This window comes from Chiloscyllium punctatum, chromosome 31, assembly GCF_047496795.1.
Source record: "Chiloscyllium punctatum isolate Juve2018m chromosome 31, sChiPun1.3, whole genome shotgun sequence".
In the NCBI taxonomy this organism is placed as follows: Eukaryota; Metazoa; Chordata; class Chondrichthyes; order Orectolobiformes; family Hemiscylliidae; genus Chiloscyllium; species Chiloscyllium punctatum.
Window position 1 is genome coordinate 9193117 of NC_092769.1, and position 21406 is coordinate 9214522.

Sequence of the window (21406 nt, forward strand, 5' to 3'; positions counted from 1 at the left end):
CCTATCTCTCCAATACACTCCACCTCCTTCTCCCCTCCTTATCTCTGCGACCTCCTCTAAACCCAAATCCTTCTATAACTCTCTAATCACCTCGAAAACCTACACCCCTCCCGATCTCTCTAACCATTCTCAAAATCTACACCATTCTCTACCTCTCTAACCTCCTTCAAATCCAACACCACTCTCTATCTATCTAATGCTTTCCAACTCTGTCACCTCTCCATAACTCTGCAACCTTCTCCAAACTCAGATGCATGTTTGCAAGTTTGCCATCAGTCTTCTTGATCAACCTATCCACCCGTGTTGCCACTTTCCGGAAATTGTGGAGCTGTAAACCTAGATCCCTGCGGATGTTGATGCGGCCAGTAGTTTTTCCATCCACTGTATACTCTCTCCTGCATTGGACCTTCTAAAACGCATCGCGTCACAACTGTCCATATAAAGTTACATCTGTGCTTTCACTGTCCAAGTCTGCAGCTGACATATATCCTGCTGTATTCTCTGACAATCATCCTCACAATCTGCAACTCCACAAAAATATTTACAGATCTCCAGTCACAAAAACACTGTTCCACCACTACTCTGTCTTCTATGACCAAGCAGTTCTCTATCCATCTGACGAACTGAACGCTGATCCCATTGAACTTCACCTTCTGTATGAGCCTGTCATAAGGAACCATATCCAACGCCTTGTTAAGGTCCAAATGGCCAACATCCAGCCCCATGCCTTCATCAATCAATTTTGACACTTCTTCAAAATAATCAAACAAATTTGTGAGACAAGATCTTCCACACAAAACTGTGTTGTGTTTTGCTATTAAGTCCTAATCCTTCCATAACTCTAATCTCGTCCAAATCCTACACCCCTCCCTATCTCTCTAAACATCTCCAAAACCTACACCACCCCCTACCTCTCTAACTTCCTTCAAATCCAACACCACTCTCTGTCTCTCTAATACTTTCCAACTCCTTCACCTCTCCCTAACTCTGCAATCTTCTCCAAACTCAGATCCCTCCTTATCTCTCTAACCGCCTCCAAAATTTGCACCGTCGTTGTCCCCCTCACTGCCTCCAAACCATCCATCCCTCCCTCTGTCTCTAACCTCCTTCATCATATCTCCCTATATCTGTGACTTACTCCCGCCCCTACATATCTGTCTAAACTGCTCTCCCATATACCCTGTCACTGTAACCTTGTCCAGCCACTCCCCGCTCCCGACCTTGGTAAACCTCATCCAACCACTAGGTTCTCCTGATCTCTGTAACCTCCTCCAGCCTCTCCATACTGCCCCATTATTCTGGCATTCTCTATTACCTCTACCGTTTCTTACGTATATAACCTGCATGAACACATTTCGATTAGTGATTGAAAGGAATAGGTATATGCCATAGGGCAAGATTTATCAATGAGAGGAGGGCGGTTGTAATCCGATTAGGCAGGATTTAGGATGCATAGAATGGGGTTGCAAAATGCAGAGGATGGGGATAATCGAAATGTGGAGCTGGTTTAGAGAACAGACATCGCGTGTCCTTGAATAGCATGCCTCTATCAGGCGGGGAGGAAGTGATAATGTAAGGGAACCGTGGTTTACTACAGAAATTACATTCTTGTTAAGTCGATGAAGGAGGCTCATGTGACGATGAGACGATGGAGAGTTACAGATTAGCTGGGAAGGATTTAAAGAGAGAGTTAAGAAGAGCAAAGTGAGGACATGAGGAGTCTTCAGCGGGTCAAATACAAGAGAATCCTAATGCTTTCTATAGGTACTTTAGGAATAAAAGGATTGCGATGGTAAAAATAGAGCCAGTCAAAGACAGAAATGGGAAGTTGAGTGTGGATACTGTGGAGATCGGAGAGGTACAAAACGAACATTTTTCATTGGTTTTAACTCAGGAAAAGGAAAATGTTATACAGAAGATCAATGAGATACGAGATATTTAACTGGAAAGGATCGCGGTTGGTAAGAAAAATGTGTTATCATTTCTAGAAGGATTGAAAGTTAAAACGTCCCCCGAACTTGATAGGATTTATTCGAGCATTCTCTGGTGCGCTGGGGAGGAGTTGTTGGAGCTTTTGGCTTTGATATTTGAGTCTTCGTTGTCTACAGGTTTAGTCCAGAGGACTGGAGGATTGCAAATGTTGTGCCCTTGTTCAAGAAGGGCAGAAAAGATGACCCAAGCAATTATAGACCAGTGAGTCTTACGACTGTGGAGGCAATGTTTTGGAAAGGATTATAAGAGATAGGATTTATAATCATCGAGCAAGCAACAATTTGATTGCAGATACTCAACATGGTTTCGTCAATGGCAGGACGTGTCTCTCAAACCTCGTTGAGGTTTCTGTGAAGGTAACCAAGCATATAAAAATGAGGGTAGGACAGTTGACGTGGTGTACATAGACTTTAGTAAAGCCTTTGATAAGGTTCCACATGTTAGGCTGTTGGAGAAAATGCAGAGGGATGGAATTGCGGGTAATTTAGCAGTTTGGATTAGAAACTGTCTTTCTGTGAGAAGGCAGCGCGTGGTGGTTGATGGAAAATATTCAGCATATATTACGGTTACTAGTGGCGTGCCACAAGGATCTGTTTGGAGCCACTGCTGTTTGTCATTTTTATAAATGACTTAGATGCAGGCATAAGTTGATGGCTTACTAAGTCTGCAGATGATACTAAAGTCGGACGAGCAGTGAACAGTATGGAAATATTTTGCGGGTTGCAGGGGGACTTGGATAAACTGCAGAATTGAGCTGAGAGGTGGCAAATGGAGTTCAATGCAGCTAAATGTGAGGTTATGCACTTTGGGGAAGAATAACAGAAAGGCAGAACACTGGGTGAATGGAAAGATTCGTGGTGGTATGGATGTGCAGAGGGATCTTGGATTCCATGTACATAGATCCCTGAAAGTTGCCACCCAGGTTATAATGCTGTTAAGAAGGCATACGGTGTGTTAGGTTTTATTGGTAGAGGGATTGAGTTCCTGAGCCGTAACGTCATGCTGCAAATATACAAAATGCTAGTGCGGCCTCACTTGGAAGATTATATACAGCTCTGGTCGCCCCATTACAGGAAGGATGTGGAAGCATTGGAAAATGTGGAGAGAAGATTTACCAGGATGTTGCCTGGTCTGGAGGGAAGGTCTTATGTGGAAACGCTGAGAGACTTGGGTCTGTTCCGATTGGAGAGAAGAAGGCTAAGAGAGGATTTGATAGAGGCATACAATGTGATCAGAAGATTAGATCGGGTAGACAGTTAAAGCCTGACATCAGCTTGTACGAAGGGCCATAGCTACAAATTGAGGGGTGACAGGTTTAAGACTGATGTCAAAGTCAGGTTCGTTACTCAGAGAGTGGTAAGAGCATGAAATTCCTTGCCTGCCACTGTACTTAACTCAGCCAGGTTAGGGGGATTTATACAATCCTTGGATAAGCACATGGATGATGATGGGACAGTGTGGGGAGTTTGTCTGAGATTAGTTCACATATCGGTGCAACATCGAGCACCAAAGGGCCTGTTCTGCGCTGTATTGTACTATGTTATATAAACACCTACATCTTTCCTCATTTCAGTAACCACACCCAGGCACTACAGCCCTCTTCATCTCTGTAACCTCCTCTACCCACTTCATCCTTCTCTATCTGAGTAAAAACCCCCAGCCGCTCTACGCATCCCTACCTATGTGAACTACATCCATCATCGACGGTCTTCCTGACCTCTGTCACCTCCTCAAGCCTCTCCGCACCTCCCTATATCGCTGACAGACTCCAACATCTAAACCTATTCAGATCTGCATAACTTACACCAACACATACATAAACAGCCTTCCACCCCTACTGATCTCTGCAATCTACTGCAGTATCTTCAGTCCTTCTTATCATCGTAGCTTTCTTCATTACGTATATCCTTCCATATTTCTGGAACCCACTCTAGCAATTACATACAGCCCTCTCGCTATAAACTCCACAAGCTCCTCCAAATCTCCCTGCTTTTCGAACCACTAACAGCCCCTACAGCCTTTTCTAAGTTTGTAAAGTCTTCCAGCATATAAAACCGTCCGTATCTTGGTAATCTCCCTGTTCAGTTGCAGCTTCCAACATCTGTAACACCCTCCTGAACCTATAACTCCATATCACTGTAACCTCATCTAACCTGAAGCTCCTCCGTATCTCTGTGAAGTTTTGACTGTATTCATTGACAGTGCATCTACACACTTTGGAATGGCGAATACTGAATACGCTGAGATCCTTTGAGGGATATGTTTTCACATCATCTTAGTCTCAGATAATTGGCCCCTTATCCTGAGATCTTGTCATCATGTTTTGGATTCCCAGACCCACAGAAATAATTTCTCAGCACCTGCCCTATCAAGCTCTTTCCACTCAGAAGCTTTTGCACTCAATCAAATCACTTTTCCATTTCCTGAGACTCAAGAACTTCGACTAAATCTATTCACAAATGCAGAAAGGAACACTCAGATGCCAAAGAGTGAAACATTATTGTATTATTCATTGATTAGTATCGGACATTGCTAGCTGGGCGATCACTAATTGCCCATACACCGTTGTTCTGGACATGGCGGCAGTGCACTGCCCATTTGAACTGTTGCAGTCACTTTGGTGCAGGGTCACCCACAATAATGCGAGGGATTGAAAATCAGGATATTCATCATGTGACACCTGCGAGACTGAGATATATTTCCCAGTTAGAATGGTAATTGCAGGGTTAGTGTTGCCATTGCTACTTCAGATGATCAAGGCTTGGAAGGTACTGTCGAATGGACTTTGGAAAATGTCTGCAATGCACCTTGTAGCGGGAACACACTGCCTCCATTGAGGGTTGATAGTGGATGGAGTGAATGTTGTGGATGTTGTGGCAATCAATCTGAACTACACATGTACCCTTCCTTTTCCATGGGCAGCATAGCTGTCCGAGATATGGTCTTTTTTCTTTCTTTCTTATTTTTAATTCTTTTTTTCTTTTTTTTTTAACCCCCACACTACCGCCTAACTGTGGTAGTGCTTATTTTTTCCCCAGCATCCATGGCGTGTGTGTGTACATCTGTGAGACGCAGTGAAAGACACAAAGTGCACAAATCTTTATTCAATTCCACCACCAGGAAGATAGGAAAACACCCGAGTGGCCAGTGACAAGCACTGCCCTTCACATCAAAGGGCAATGCTCTGTGATCAAAACAGTGAAGGGCAGGGTAGAGACTAAATCAAAATAGAGTTGGAGGGAGAAATAATGCACTCCACTCCCTGCGGCGCCCACCTCTCCCTGAACAACTCCAGGGTGTTGGTGGACACCGCGTGCTCCTTCTCCAGAGACACCCAGGCTCTAACGTAACCGTGGAAGAGGGGCAGGCAGTCGGCCCTAACGACCCCCTCCACGGCCCGCTGCCTGGACCTGTTGATGGCCTGTTTGGCCAGGCCCAGGAGCAGACCCACGAGGAGGTCTTCGGACCTGCCCTCCCTCCTCCGTACCGGGTGTCCAAAGATCAGGAGCGTGGGACTGAAGTGCAACCAAAAGCAGAGGAGAAGGTTTATAAGAAAATCAAAAAGGGAGTGCAAACGCCCACACCCAATATATACATGGTCCACGGACTCCACAGCGCCACAGAACAAGCAGTTGGGCTGGGAGTCCGTGAACCACCGCAATCTGCGGTTGCAGGGGACTGCTGCGTGCAGCACCCTCCACCGCAGATCCCCGAGAGAAAGGGGGAGGACTCCCGCATAGAGAGACCTCCACTGGAGATCTCCACCGCCCGGTGGCAAATGGGCATGCCAAGGCGTGGCCGGACGGTGGATGAGGGAGAAGATGTGGACGGTGTGCAGCAGCAGTCTATACAGGGCCTTCCTTTTTATATCTTTGAAAGGGACAAAATTAAAATTCCGGAGGCGGCTCAGGTTGTGGGGCACAGGATCCCGCGGGAAGTACGGGACCTTGGGGCCAATGTGAAATTCCGTCCGGGCTGGGGTGAGCGCGGACGGGATCTCAATGCACACCTGAGCGTCCTCCAACTGATGCACTACGTCAGGTCCGAGCGCCGCCGTTTTAAGGCATCAGATGGCGGTGGCCACGTACTGGACGTCTACCACTGCGCTGCTAGCTATGTCCTGCGGCAGCGTCCAGCCCAGGCCCCCGGCACCCAACACGTCCCAGACCCTGGTCGCTCTCGCCGCCATGGCCCTCCCCTCCGACAGTCACTCGAACCCGCGTGTACGGAGGTGCAGATTCCTGAGCAACGGCTCCCTGACGACAGTCGCTACTCTAGCCGGAGGGTAGGCGCGACGCGATTCGACCATGTTCCAAACAGTGATCGGGTCCTGGTAAAAGGCAGGAAGCATCTTGAGGGCGACCCCCAAACCGTCACGGTCGACGAACAAGAGCTGTGTGTCGTAGTTGAGGTTACGCACCTGGCGGAAAAAATACGTCGCCAGGGCGCTCCACCTAGGAGGAGGCTCGACGTAAAGGTTTCGCCGCAAGGTCTGAAGACGGAACGTTGCGACTTGGGTGCGGACACACACCAGCGACTGACCGCCCTCTTCAATAGGGACACTTAGAACCTGCACGGCGACCCAGTGCATCTTTTTGTCCCAGAAGAAGTCGACCAACGTTCTCTGGATGTCAGCGACAAAGCCAGGAGGAGGGACCAAAGTGACCATCCGGTACCACAACATGGCGGCCACCAGTTGGTTTATGACCAGCACTCGACTCCTGTAAGTTAGCACTCTGAGCAGTCCTGTCCAGCGGCCTAGACGAGCCGAGACTTTGGCCTCCAGTTGGCCGGCCAGGATTCCTCAGCGCGGCAAAGATTTGCACACAGGAAGTGCCATAAATGAGGATTAGATGACTTACAGTGTTGAGACACGGCCTTCGGCCCAACAAATCCACACCAACCTGTCAAAGCGCAACCCACCCAGACCCATTCCCGTACACCTCAATACTGCAGGCAATTTAGCATGGCCAATTCACTCTAACCTGCACATTTTTGGATTAGGGGAGGAAACCAGAGCACCGGCGAAAACCCACACAGACACGGGGAGAATGTGCAAACCCCACACACAGAGAGTCGCCTGAGGTGGGAATTGAACCTGGGTCTCTGGCACTGTGAAGCAGCAGGCTAACCACTGTGCCACCTATGAGGGGCGAGATATGGTCTTAGCTACTTTTGGCAATACGATTTCAATTTGTTACAATCATTGACTCAATGTAATTTAAATGAACAATTATCTGCTGAAACGAGTTTGTAATTGGCTGCATGGTCGCCGTGCCATTGCCACGTGGAACATAAGACGTCTGCACAGGATGAGGTTGTTGAACCCCTTGCGCCTCTTCCACAATTTAAGGAGGTTATAACCGATTTGTTACATAACTCATTTTACCTGCCTTTGTCCCAAATCTGTCACGATCTTTCCTACGCAAAAGTGTTTCTATCTCAGGTATTCAGTTGTAAACAAAGAACGAAACAATACAAACCAAAACAGGCAACAAGATGGATGTTGATTGGATAACCTGAAACGTGTCAACTCAGTGTTGACTACAGAAGGCTGTTGAGGGACAGTTTAAATGATGGGAAAATGTCCTTCACTCATTGCCTTTGCTTCTGTTGAGAATATTTTCTTCAACAAAGACAATTATGCAGGTTTTCAAAGTAAGAAATAAAAGATGTAAATTGTGTTTGGCATGTATCAAGGTGGTTGCAAAGGAAAAGTGGGAAATTTGGAGGTAATAATGCTCAGTTCAAGAGCCAGTGACATCACTATGGGCCTTCTTCACTCCAACAATTCTATAATTATGAGTGGACACGTATGGATTAATTATTCACGAAAATGCTGGAAACACAGGGATAAAGATGTAAATATTTATGAAAATTGAATGGGCCTCCACATGGGCAAGGTCATTGCAAATGACATATGGTGCAGAAACGTGCAGTTATCCACTTTATTGGAGAAATTAATGGACATTACATTTCATAAATTGTGAAACGTTTAAAAGTACTGATGTAAATAAAACTCAAGGTGTCCTTGTTTATACGCTGCTGACGTCTAACTTACAGTTGCAGCAGGCTATTTGGAAAGACAGTGGAATGAGAACCTTTATTGTCAGAGGATGTCAGCACAAGAGGAGAGACATCTTCCTTCAGTTGGAGAGGAACTTGGCCAAACTGCACCTGGAGGACTCTGTGCAGTTTTGGTTCTTTCTTTCAGTAATTATTTTATTGCCATCGAGAGAGGAAAGGGAATGTTCAGTAGGCTTCTACCAAGGACAATGCTATCCAAGAGGTCCATTAAAAACTTGGCCTGTGTTCCCTGGTGTTTCAAGGAACAAAAATTATTTTCATTGCAAGTTACAGAATACTGATTAGATTCCTGTTTCTAACTAATTTCTGGCTATTTGTGTAACGTTTATAAATTCAGTGGTATTTCGAACTGTGTCTCACTGCAATGGGAGACAGGTTGTTCTCACAAAAATAGGAACAGCAGCAGACTGGATAGCATAAGGCATAGGGACATCAATATGCCCAGCAGCTCAGCGAGTATATTCTGCCTTTCAGTTCAATGATGTTTGTTCTGATAATCCCCAAATCAACTTTCCTGCATTTTCCCCGTCACCTATGAATGAATGAATGAAAATATGTCTCTCCACCTTGAAGGTATTTTCAAAGTCTTCTTCAATTGTTGCCCTCACTGATATGTGACTTGGTCGTCTTTATTTCCCTCGTTCATTTCTAGCTCACTTTGATGCCGACCTCTCCTATCGCACCTCCACGCTGTTCAAAAGCACAATAAATAAATAAAGCTCAGAGCCTGTTATTATCTCCCTCTTCTTTCATATCATTTTAAGATACAGCTCATACAGATCTGGGGATTTGTCTACTCTCTACTCTGCCAAAACTTCCGGTTCTTCCTCCCGGTCGCTATCAATCTGTTAAAGGCTCACATGGTCACTCTCCCTGAATCCAGGAACTCCTTCGCCCAAGTAAAGACGGATATGAAATGCGTTTTTCACGTATTTTCTGTCTTTGTGCACAGGCTAACTCCTTGATTCGTAATAATCCCTATTCCTTCCCTGGTTATCTTCTTCCCCTGATATGTGGATAGAATATCTTGGGCTTCTTACTAATGTTACCCCCTAATGTTTTATCACGACTCCTTTATTCTCTTCTGCTGACTTCGTTAACTTCAGCGCTGCACTTCCTACATTCTTACAGGGATTCCATTGATCTGCTCACTTTATAGCTGCTTTAAACTACTCTTTACTTTGTTTTTAAGTTCTGAATATTTGTAGACGTCGGAGTGTCTCTCGGCTTGTTTTGCTAAACTTGATCTTAGATTGTAACATATTGGGCCCATGCTCTCACCAATTCCATTTTGAGCATGGACACTCCTCCCTCATCCATGCTATTCGACGACAGCTTTGCCCAGAAGTAAATGTCCCCAGACTACTTTGGCCACATCCTATTTTCTAACAAACTCTCCCTCCCCAATCCAAAAAACGTTATATTTGGAAGACTTTCTTTTGCCTTTTACTTAAGGAATTTAAAATATATAATATTATGGTCATTGGTCCTAACCCTCTCTCCCAATCCAGCCTCGAATATATGATTGACTTCATTCTCCACAATAAGGCTCAGCCATTAAGTATCCCTTGTTGTATCTTCTACATGTTGATATGAGAAGCTCTCAGCCATAAATCTCAACATATTTGTCCCTTCCTAAAACCACGTGACTACCCCAATAAATGTTGGATATTGAAAAGCATGAATAGAATTACCCTCTTATTGTTTTATACACGACGTGTGTGGTTACCCAATAGCTCCTGTACTTTCTTCTAACTGGACGTCTTAATGTGACCATAGGAATGTATCTGCCATCTTTTTATTCCAGTCTCTATTCACGAAGCCTCCACTTGAAGGGCCTTCCAAAATATCATCCATCTTTACTGCAGTAAATGATTCCATAATTAATAAAACCAAATCATGTCCAGCCTATAGTTCCTGTACTAGAGAATATTAAGTTTTCAGTCCTGATCTCCTTCAACCATATCTCCTTGGCACAAATGTCACTCCATCAAAAACACAACTGTCTATCTTTGTACACTCCTACAGACCCTACACACTTCACAATTTCTGCATCCTAGTCAAGACCCTGCACATCCCCCAATCTCTGTAACATCCTCCATCTCCCTACAACCCTCCATATCTCTGGAATCTCTTTCAGCCCCAACAACGCTCCCTTTCTCTGAAATCTCCTCTAGTCACTACACACCTCACTATCTCTGTAACATTTTCACCCCTCTACCCTAACTGATCTCCAGCATCTTCACCTCTTCCTGTAACTGAGGATTCCTCCAGCACGTACGTCGCTCCACAGGGCTGGAAACCACTCCTGAAATTTCATACCTCCCTATCACTATAAACACCTCAATCTCCTCCAGTCCTCCCTATTGTTGTAAACTCTTCCAGCACCTACAGCCTTCTCTAACATCAAGCCCATAAACCCATCACTATCCAGGCAATGTTTGTGTCCTGTTACAGCTTCCCTATATCTGTAACATTCTCCTACACCTTTACCTCCCTATTTCTGTAACCTCCTCTAACCCTGAGCTCCTACATATCTCTGTGAACTTTACATTGTTTTCATTCAAAGTGCATCTACAATTCTTAAGATGATGGATACTAAACACTCTAATACCCTTTGATTGAAATGATTTCACATCCTCTGACACCCAAATAAATTGCCCGTTATCCCGAGACTCTGTTATCGTGTTTTGGACTCCCTGACCCACAGAAATATTTTTCCAGCATCTGCCCAGTCTAGCCCTTGCAATTCAAAATCTTTTATACTTCAATCAAATCACGAATCCATTTCCTGAAACTCAAGAATATAGACGAAATTTATTTCGAAAGTGAAACCCAGATTGCAAGCTGTGAAACATTAGTGTATTATTCAGTAACAGGTATCAGCCATTGCTGGCTGGGCCATCATTTATTACCCATACACTGTTGTTCTGGACAAGGTGGCGGTGCGCTGCCGACGTGAGCATTTGCAGTCAGTTTGGTGCAGAGACACCCACAATAATGTGAGGGAAAGAAAGCCAGGGTATTCTTCAAGTGAAACCCATGGAATGGAGATGTATTTCCATATCAGGACAGTCATTGACTGTATGTGTAACTTGCAGTGGGTGGTTTTTCCATGGATTTGTTACCGTTGATATTGCAGATGGTCATGGATTGGAAGGTGCTGTCGAATGAACTGTGGTAAATATCTACAATGTATCTTGTTGGATACACTGCTTACATTGAAACTTGATGGTGGAGGCAGTAAATGTTGTGGATTTGGTGGCAAACAAGGTGGACAGTAAATGCACCCTTCCTCATACATGGACAGCATAACATATCCAGATATGTTCCTAGATTGCTTTAGCAATACAAATTCATTATGTTACAATCAGTGACTCCATATAATTTAATTAAACATTCATTTGTTGAAATGAATTTGTAATTGGCTGCATGGTCACCATGCCATTGCAACATGGAACGCAAGACGATAGAATATAATGAGCTTGTTGAACCCTTTGCGCCTGTTCCACAATTTAAGGACATTTGTTACGTAACTCCATTTACCTGCCTTTGGCCCAAATCTGTCACAACCTTTCCTTTGCAAAAGGGTTTCTTTCTCCGGTATTAAGGCGTAAACAAAGAATTAAACAATACCAACCAAAACAGGGAACAAGACGGATGTCGGGTGGATAACCTGAAACGTGTCAAATCAATTTTCACTATGGAAGGCTGCTGAGCGTCAATTTGAATACCGAGGTGATGTATTTCATTCATTGCCTTTTCTTTGGTTGAGAATATTTACTCAGAGGAGATTGTTCTCCAACAAAGCCAGTCAGATTGCTTTTCACAGAATGGAATACAATAAGTAGATTGTGTTCAGGATGAGTCAGGGAGGATACAGAGGAAAGGCAGGATATTGGTTGGAGGTAATGATGTGCATTTGAAGAGCCTGTGAATGCACACTGGGCCTCCTGCACCCTAACAATTCTAGCATTATAAATCCACTCGATGGATTAATTATTAGTGAAAAGACAGTAAACAGAGTGTAGGACTTAGACGTAATTTTTGTGTGGGAATATGTGCAGTGAGGAAGATGTAAAGATTTATGAAGATTGAACCGGCGTCCCCATGGGCAAGATCTGTGCAAATATTTATGTGGAAACAGAAGGTTATCAACTTTTTTGGCGAAATTGATGTGCAGTATAATTCTTAATTCTTAAAATGTTGGAAAGTACAGTTTTAAATAAAATATAAGTGTCCTTGTCTATAAGCTGCCGACATCTAACATACAGGTGCAGCAAACTACTTGGAATGTCAGTGGAATGGGAACCTTTATTGTCCGAGGATTTCAGCACAGGAGGAGTGACGTCTTGCTTCAGCTGAGTAGTAGCTTGGCCAGATTGTACGTGAAGGACTATTTGCAATGTTGATTCTTTATCTCAGGAAATATATTACTGCCACAGAGAGATGGCAAGCAAGGTTCAAGGAATATTCTTCCAAGGAATATGCTATCAAAGACGGCCATGACAAACTAGATCTGTTGTTGCCTAGTGTTTCAAAGAATGGGACTACATTTCATTGCAAGTTATAAACTAAAGATTGGATTCCTGCTTCAAACATATTTCTGCTTATCGGTGTAGTATTTATAAATTCCTTGAATTAGTCAGTTGCAATATGAACTGTGTCTCAGAGAGTGGTTGTTGTTCCTGCGAACATAGGGATAGTAGCAGACCGAGAACCATAAGGCATAGCAACAACAGTAGGCCCAGCAGCTCACCGAGTATGCTCTGCTATTCAGTTCAATGATGTTTGTTTTGATAATCCTCAACTCTACTTTCCTCGTAACCTTTGATTCATTGATTAAATATATGTCTCTCACCCTTGAAGATACTTAATGAAACAAGCTCAATAGCTTTCAGAACCTTCTACAATTGTTTCTCTCTCACTGATATGAGACTTGGTGGTTTTAATTCTCTCGTTTGTCTCTAGCACACCTTGTTGAATCTACATTTGATTGCACCCTGTCCTATCGCATATCTTCTGTGGCAAAAGCACAGTAAGAAAAGAGGGTCAGAACATGCAATTTCCTCCTTCTGTTCCCATATCAGATAAGATATGCTCATCCAGATCTGGGGATGTGTCCACTCTTTATTCTGCTACTCTCCCCGATTCCAATAAGTCAATCTCAAAACTGAAGACTGATATGAAGGACATATTTATCATATTCTCTGGATCCCCGCACAGGCTGCCTCCTTGATCCCTAATACCACCATTCTTTCCAGAGTTCTCGTCTTCCCCTGGTATTGCGATCGAACACCCGCTGATGTTTTATCACACCCCATTTTTGCTTTTCACAGAGACAGATCCTTCAGTCCAACTCGTCCGTGCCGACCAGATAGCCTAAATTAATCTCGTCTCATTTACCAGCACTTGGCCATATCCCTCTGAACTCTTCCTATTCATATACCCATCCTTATGCCTTTTAAATGTTATAATTGGACCTAATCCATCACTTCCTCCAGCAGATCATTCCTTACACTTGCCTCCCTCACCTCAAACATATTATCCTCTTATTCTGGACTTCTCCCATGCCAGGGAAATGACCTTGTCTATTTACCCTATCTATGCCTCTCATGATTCTATAAACGTCTGTAAGATCACCCCTCACCCTCTGCTATACCGGGGAAAACATCTCAAGCAATGCACTGTGTTTACTTTTAGCTTCACACTCACGGAACCTTACTCCCGTGTAAAACATTGTTTCCCTCCCCCACACTATCCATGGGAAAAGCCAAGAGTGCTGAGCTTCTGGAGTTGGGGGAATGCCACGTAGAATTCCTGCAATGTGGAAACACGCCATTCAGCCCAACAAGTCCACACCGACCGTCCAAAGCGTAGCCCATGTGGACACATTCCCCTATCCCATTCCACTACACTTACTGCACACTATGGGCCCATTTAGCATGGACACTTCTCCCGAAACTGCACATCTTTAGATGTTGGGAGGAAACCAGAGCACCCGGAGACATGGCAGGGAGAATGTGCAAACTCCACACAGACAGTCGCCCCCAGGCTGGAATCGAATGTGAATCACTGGCGCTGATAAGGCAGCAGTGCGAACCACTGATCTATCGTGCTGCCCATGTGTGCAGAAAGAGGTGGGGGCTGGGAACTTTGTTAATTGTACTACACAGTGGATTGTTGAGTAAGGTTAAATCTCACGGGATCCAGGGAGAGCTAACCAAGTGGGCACAAAATTTAGAAGCGCGTTGTTGTGGATGCTGGAATCCTTCATGAAAACAACAATTGTTGAAGATCGCATTGGGTCAGGCAGCGCTGTGCTATTCTATGATTGGATATTGTGGACGTGGAGATGATGTTTCCACTCGGAGAGGGGTTGAGGATGCCAAGTCATTGAGGGCATTTAAGACAGAGATAAGTTCTTGATTAATAAGGGGTGAAGGGTTATGAGGAGAGGGCAGCAGAATGGGATAGAGAAACATATCAGCCATGATGGACTGGTGGAGCAGACTCGATGGGCCAAATTGCCTCATCCTGCTCCTGTGTATTATGGTCTTAAAGCTGGGCAGATGACTTACGGGGTTCTCACAAACCATTTCAGAATCCTGAAGAGGAGTTTTTTGACTCGAAACTTTAACTCTGCTTTCTCTCCACAGATGTTTCCAGTCCTGCTGAGTTTTTCCTGTGTTCTCAGTTTTTGTTTCAGATTTCCAGCATTCACAGTTCTTTGTCTTCTTTATCAAATTCATTTCTTGCCCTTCCCAAGTGTCTGGAACTTCATCTCCCTGATCTACAAACTGTTCACTTACCCTAGAAATGACCACAACTTCCGGAGCCTAGCAAGTTGACAGTTAACATTATAGAGATTGTTAAAATCAGGAGGGGTATAGATAAGGTGTCATTTCCAGGAGGCTCAGAATATTTTATTGCTCCAGAAGGTGTAAAAGGGGGTCAAAGCTTCAACAGAAATCGAGCAGAGCTGAGGACAGACAACATTTAACTCTGTGGGAACAGGGAGATCAGAGGATTTAGAAATCAGGACCTGAAATCCGAGCTGACACCAGACTACCCGGCTATCAGTGCTTTGATTAGCAGTGCCGACCCGCTACCTTTACTGAGCTTCTCACTCGACTTGAATGCCACGTATCCCCTCGATATTCCGGATCCAATCCTTGTCATTCTGAAGCCATATCTCTGTAAGGAGTCTCAGATCATAATTATTCTCTACAATGTGTGCAGTCAATTAATTCGCTTTTGTTACAATGCAGCACACATTCACATACTGAGCTTTTAGTCTTATTTTTTGTGATGGTTCGAATCCAGTTTTGATTGCTAGTACATTTATTCTCCTTGTCCCTTTCTAACATTCTCTGGTGTTTGGTTTCCACATCACGACATTGCTCACTGGCCTTGATTTGGATTGGCTATGCTAAATTGCCCAGTGTCCAGGAATGTGCAGGTTAGGTGGGTTGGCCATGGGAAACGTCGCGTTATCGTTTCAAAGTAATAGAAGGAAAAGGACATTTGGCGCATCGACCCTGCTCCGCCATTCATTAAAATCATGGCAGATCGATCAGTCGTCTCAGCTCGTCCTAATTGCATTATCCCAACTTCTCTTAATTCCCTTACCACGCAAAAAACCCATCCAACAGTGTCTTAATTAAGCTGCCTCCACTGCTTCCTTGAGCACAGAATTCCATTAATTTACCATTAACCACAATGGTCCTGCCCTGAGTTGCCTCATCAAAATGCAACAGCTAATAGTTGTCTAAATTAAACTCCATCCACTACTCCTTGGCCCATCGGCTCATCTGATCAATTATAATTTATATTAAACTTTCTTTCCTACCTTATTCCCTAAAAGCTGAAAATCTCCATACCACACTCTCACCCTCCATTCTCACGTTGTTGGATCTAATCACGTAAGTCCTCAACCTAAAGGGTTTGGTTCATGCTGATTAACAGGCTCACATTCAAGGGGGATCTAACTGAAACGTACAGAACATTGAACGGCCTGGACAGAGTGGGCATTGGGTAGGTGATTCATTGGGAGGAGAGACTAATACCCATGGGCATAGCCTAAGCATAAAGTGAGAATGGAGATTAGGAGAAATTTCTTTCGCCAGAGAGTGGTGAATCTATGGAATTCATTGTCATAGGAGGCCAGGTGAGTGAGTATGTTTGACATTGAGATAGAGATGTACAGCACAGCAACAGACTGTTTGGTCCAACTTGTCCATGCCGACCAACCATCCCAACCCAATCTAGTCCCACCTGACAGCACACGGCCCCATATCCCTCCAAACCCTTCCTATTCATACACCTACCCAAATGCCTTTTAAATGTTGCAATCGTACTAGCCTTCACCACTTCCTCTGGCAGATCATTCAATAAACATACTATCCTCTGCGTGAAAACGTTGCCCTTAGATTTCGTTTGTATCTTTCCCCTCTAATGCGAAACCCTAGCCCTCTCGATCTGGACTCACCCACCGTCCGAAATGACTTTGTCTATTAATCCTATCCATGCCCCTCATGATTTTATACATGTACAGTTACAACGTTTAAAAGACATTTGGATAAGTACATGAATACGAAAGTTTCGAAGGTTTATGGGCCAAACACTGGTAGGTGGGCCGAGTTTAGTTTGAGAACATACTCAGCATGGACTCGTTGGATGAAGGGTCTGTTCAGTGCTGTCAGACTGTGTGACTGACCTGTACTGGTCTTAAAACCATTTTCTTACCTCGCCCCATAACCATCCACTTCTTTGTTGCTCAAAACTCAGATGAATGTCGCCTTGAATATGTTCAATGACCCCACTTCTGAACTCAATTCGTCTTCGTAATATTACCTCGCTCATTGCCTGCTGCATCTGCCCGACAACTGGCATTGACTGGTGTGGAGGGACTCTGAGACCACTCTGTCCATCCATACATCATTCCTGATGAAGGGCTTGTGCCCGAAACGTTCCCTGTCCTGCTTCTCAGATGCTGCCTGACCTGTTGTGCTTTTCCAGTGCCACATTTTTCGACTTTCACCTCTCGTCCTCACTTTCTCCACATTCCAATACATCACCATTTAAACATTGGACTGCTTCTTTTAAAAAAACAGCGAAGGCTATCCCTTCACATTGCGGCACTGCACTTGCCATGTGTTTGCCAATTGAAACACAGACCTTGACCAACTTCGGGAAGAGGCAAAAGACTGAGTTCTGAACAAAAACCGTCGCACACTCAAAACGTCGTTTCTGTTTACCTTTCCACAGATGCTGCTCGACCCGTTGGCTTTCTGCAGTATTCGCTGTGTTTGTTCGACACAAATGCTGCTTTCCATTAAAGAACTTCAATCCCTGTCCTCTGGTAATTGACCCCAGGCAATGGCAATAGGGTCTTCTGATCATTAACCTGTCCATTCACACCACGTCTTCTCCCATCATTGACAAAAACCCCTGGAAATCTCCAGTTAACCTTCTTTGCTCAAAAGAGAACATTTGCAAACTTGGGAATGTCTCCACAAAATGGAAATTGCTCATCCCTGGACATGATGCAAGTGTTACAATGGGGAAGAGGTTTTGGCAAAATATTGTCAGTTAGCAGGTGGAAAAATGTTCAGGAAGTAAAACAGAAATCCCAGTATCCAGCTTTGTGAATCTTTAGAAACTCTTTGGGAAATGGAATTAGAGGAGAATGAAGGATAAATTGTCTGACTGAGCAGAGATAGTCCAGACACCATCCCCTTGTTTAAGAGGCCGGGAGATTGACTCTGATATTCTCGGGAAATGAACTAACCCGAGACATTGAAAGAATTCTCTGCGCATCAGGAATTCAAACCCATTCTCAGCTTGGGGACAATGAGAAAATTCGGGAAGAGGCAAAACACTGAAAGGCTCGAAGGGCGATGTTCCCGGTGTAGGAGAGCTCGTTCCTCGTGACATGGATGTGCCTGCAGATGGTGGGATCAGACTGTCCCCATGTCTCCCTAATGAATGTCCAAGGCTTTACTATGGAAAAGTAAAACTGATAGAAGACAATGGTAATTTTGGGCGGGGCGGGTTGAATTATGAATTGAATAGTAGGTTCCTCAAAGACACTGTGCGGGCGGCGCTGGGACCTGTCTCTGTGGCGCAATTGGTCAGCGCTTTCGGCTGTTACCTGAAACGTTGGTGGCTCACGACCACTCAGGGACTGAGTGTTTCTTGTTCTCGCTCCGACCGCTTCCTTGGCTGCGAAAGTGCACGTTTTTAATGGTTTCAGGAAAATGTTTCCCAAACGGAAATCTTTTCCACTGAGGCAGCACAAAGGGGTTTCTGAATTGATTGAATTTCTAACGTAAAGGACTGCGGATGCTGAGGATCCGAGACAGAAAGCGAAATTGCTGGAAAAACTCTGCACCATGTCGGCATGAGGTACGCACAGTGCCAGGGGCGCAATGGATAACGCATCAGACTCCACCTACCTGCTTGAAATGCAGCTCACAGCTGCTTCACACACCCCAAATAATCTTTCTCATTGTCCTGAAGCCGGCATACGGTTTGAATTACTGATCTGCAGGAACGAGACTCTTTTCACTGTCTCGCGTCAGGAAATGTCCCTGAGAACATCAGAGTCAAGTCATAGCGATGTCAGAGGAGAGGAAGCTGAAATAGCCCCACACGCTGCTCACGGGCACATTTCACTTTCCCCAACTCACCGCCCCAACCACTGCGGCTCCTGGGAGTGGAAAGGGAAAAAACACCAAAACCCAGTCTCAGCTTTGTAAATCTTCAGGAATTAAGAAAACTGTTCATCCCTTCGGGTCTTCAATCCTGGGCAGACTGCGTTGATTTTAAATGGCTGTCCAGTCAGTGCCGATTCCTTTTGGCTAAAAAAATCTTCCTTATCTCATCCCAGCATTTCTTGCCACAGAAAACTGTGAGGCAGAGTTCATGTATATAGTTCCCTGTATGGTATTTTCTAAATAACATTCGTTTGCTGGTTGTTTGTATCGGGTATTTCAGGTTCATTAGCCGCTGTTTAAGTGTGTTGGTAGGTTTGTGGGCTACCATGATGCGGAGAGGGTTGAGTTGTCTGGCCATCATTTCCCAGATGTCGTTAATGTCAAGTAATGTGCTAGGGTTTCTGTAGACGTTGAGTCTACTTGTGTCAGTTTGTTGATGTGAAATCGGCACACTGGGTTTATTTGGTAGGTAAAAGGGAGGACGGCAGAGGCTGGAAACCAGAGATTAGATCAGAGTGGTGAGGGAAAAGCACAGCAGGTCAGACAGCTTCCGAGGAGCCGGAAAATCGACGTTTCGGGCAAAAGCCCTTCATCAGGAATAGAGGCAGGACGGTTCCAGGGGTGGCGAGATAAATTGGGGGGTGCTGGGCCGAAGGTAGCAAAGAGAACAATCGGTGAATGGGGGTGGGGACGGAGGTGACAGGTCAGAGAGGAGGGTGGAGCGGATAGGTGGGAAGGGAGATTGGCAGGTAAGACAGGTCCTGAGGACAGCGCTCAGCTGGAAGGTTGGAACTGAGGTAAGGTGGGGGGGAGGGGAAATGAGGAAACTGGCGCAGTCCACATTGATGTGCTGGGGTTGAATGTATCCGAGGCAGAAGTTGGGGCGTTCTTCCTCCAGGCCTCGGGTGGGGAGGGAACGGCGATGGAGGATGCCCAGGTCCTGCATGTCCCTGGCAGAGTGGGAGGGGAGGTTGAAATGTTGGGCCACAGGGCGATGGGGTTGATTGTTGCGGGTGTCCTGGAGATGTTGCCTCAAGAGCTGTGACTTGACTCTGCGAGGAGGCTCCAGTCTCCCCAATGTAGAGGAGACCGCATCGAGAGCAATGGATACAAGAAATGACATTGGTGTTCGCCTTCGAACTTCCGTGACCTGGGTTCGATTTCCGGGCAGGGAAGAAATTTTCAGCAGAGCTGTCACGCTCCATCTATATCTCCCTGGTGGTCTCGTGGTTAGGATTTAGCGCTTTCACCGCTGCGGCCCGGGTTCAATTCCCGGTCAGGGAAGCAATTTTCAGTGTGCTTTTGGGCTACCCATTCTCCTTAAATGCCCTGAACCGTTACTTCTTGGTCTTCGTCGTTACTGGCTGCTGCAGTGTGCAGTGGCTCGTTGAAATAGTGTCCTCGTTCAAATTTGTTTGTATGTGTAGGGATAATTACTTCTGCAGCTGAGTACTTGGTTCGCATGTGTTGCTTTCCTGCAGAGGCTGTTTTGAATTTACCATTGACTGTTCGCTCTACTGTGACATCCAGAAATGGCACTTTGTTGTTGTTCTCCTCTTTTGTGAATTTTATGCCAGTAAGGAGATTGTTGATGGTGTTGTAGGTTTCCTCTAATTTGTTTCATTTTTTGATGACAGAAGTGTTTCATGGGTATTTCGTTGATTTGTTTGTTGGGCTTGTTACTGAATATAAAGAGGGTGACAGTGTTATCTTTGCTGATGAAGTTGGTTCTTCGAGTCGTGTCTTCAGATTTCTTTGGCCACGTTGATGTTAATGGATGTGAACAGGGCTGTTATGTCAAAGGACAATATTTTTCCACCTGTTCAATCTTAGTGTCTTTGGTGTTCAGGAATTCTTAGATGGAGTAAATGGAGTGGCATGAATCTGCGACTTGGTGTTTTATTCCTCAGTGTAGGCCGTTGACTCGTCTGTATATTGGTGTTCCAGGTAGTGAGACTATGGCCTGAGGGGGACTCCTGGTTTGAAAAGGAGGAGAACAACAATAAACTGCCATTCTTATATGTCACAGTTGAGCGAACAGTCAATGGGGAACTTCAAACTAGCATCTATAGAAAAACAACACACACAAACCAAATACTTAACCACAAAAGCAATCATCCCAACACCCACAAACAAAGCTGCATCAGGACATTAATTTAACGAGCCACTACACACTGCAGCACAGAGAAACTACGAAGAGCACAAGAGGAATACGTATATAGTGTATTTAAGGAGAACGCGTCCCCAATAAACTCATTCCGCTGATTTCTCAGTGATGCTTCCAAGCTCACTCTCAAAAATCTGGTTTGTCCCTCCATTCTTTCCTGTTTGTTTTTTGTGCGTTTTGAAAGCTTTCGCAATCCTCTGACTGAGTATTGGAGTTGGGAAGTTATGTTGTGGCTGTACAGGACATTGGTTAGACCACTTTTGGAATATTGCATGCAATTCTGGTCTCCCTCCTATCAGAAGGATATTGTGAAAGTTGAAAGGGGTGTGAAGCACAAATGGGCCCACAGAGGGGAAGAGGCTCTTCTGTCCCCCTGAGTGTGGGAAGGCCTTCAGTGATTCCCCTGCCCTGCTGACGCACCAGTTGATCCACACCAGGG

At 44.9% G+C, this 21406-nt stretch overlaps 1 non-coding gene across 1 annotated transcript; it reads left to right on the plus strand.

Annotated features, from left to right (window-relative positions):
• Nucleotides 1-20012: 20012 nt before the first annotated feature.
• trnae-uuc (transfer RNA glutamic acid (anticodon UUC)) lies at nt 20013-20084 on the plus strand. Its single transcript has one exon. It is a non-coding gene; the product is annotated as a tRNA-Glu (tRNA).
• The last annotated feature ends 1322 nt before the right edge of the window (nt 20085-21406 follow it).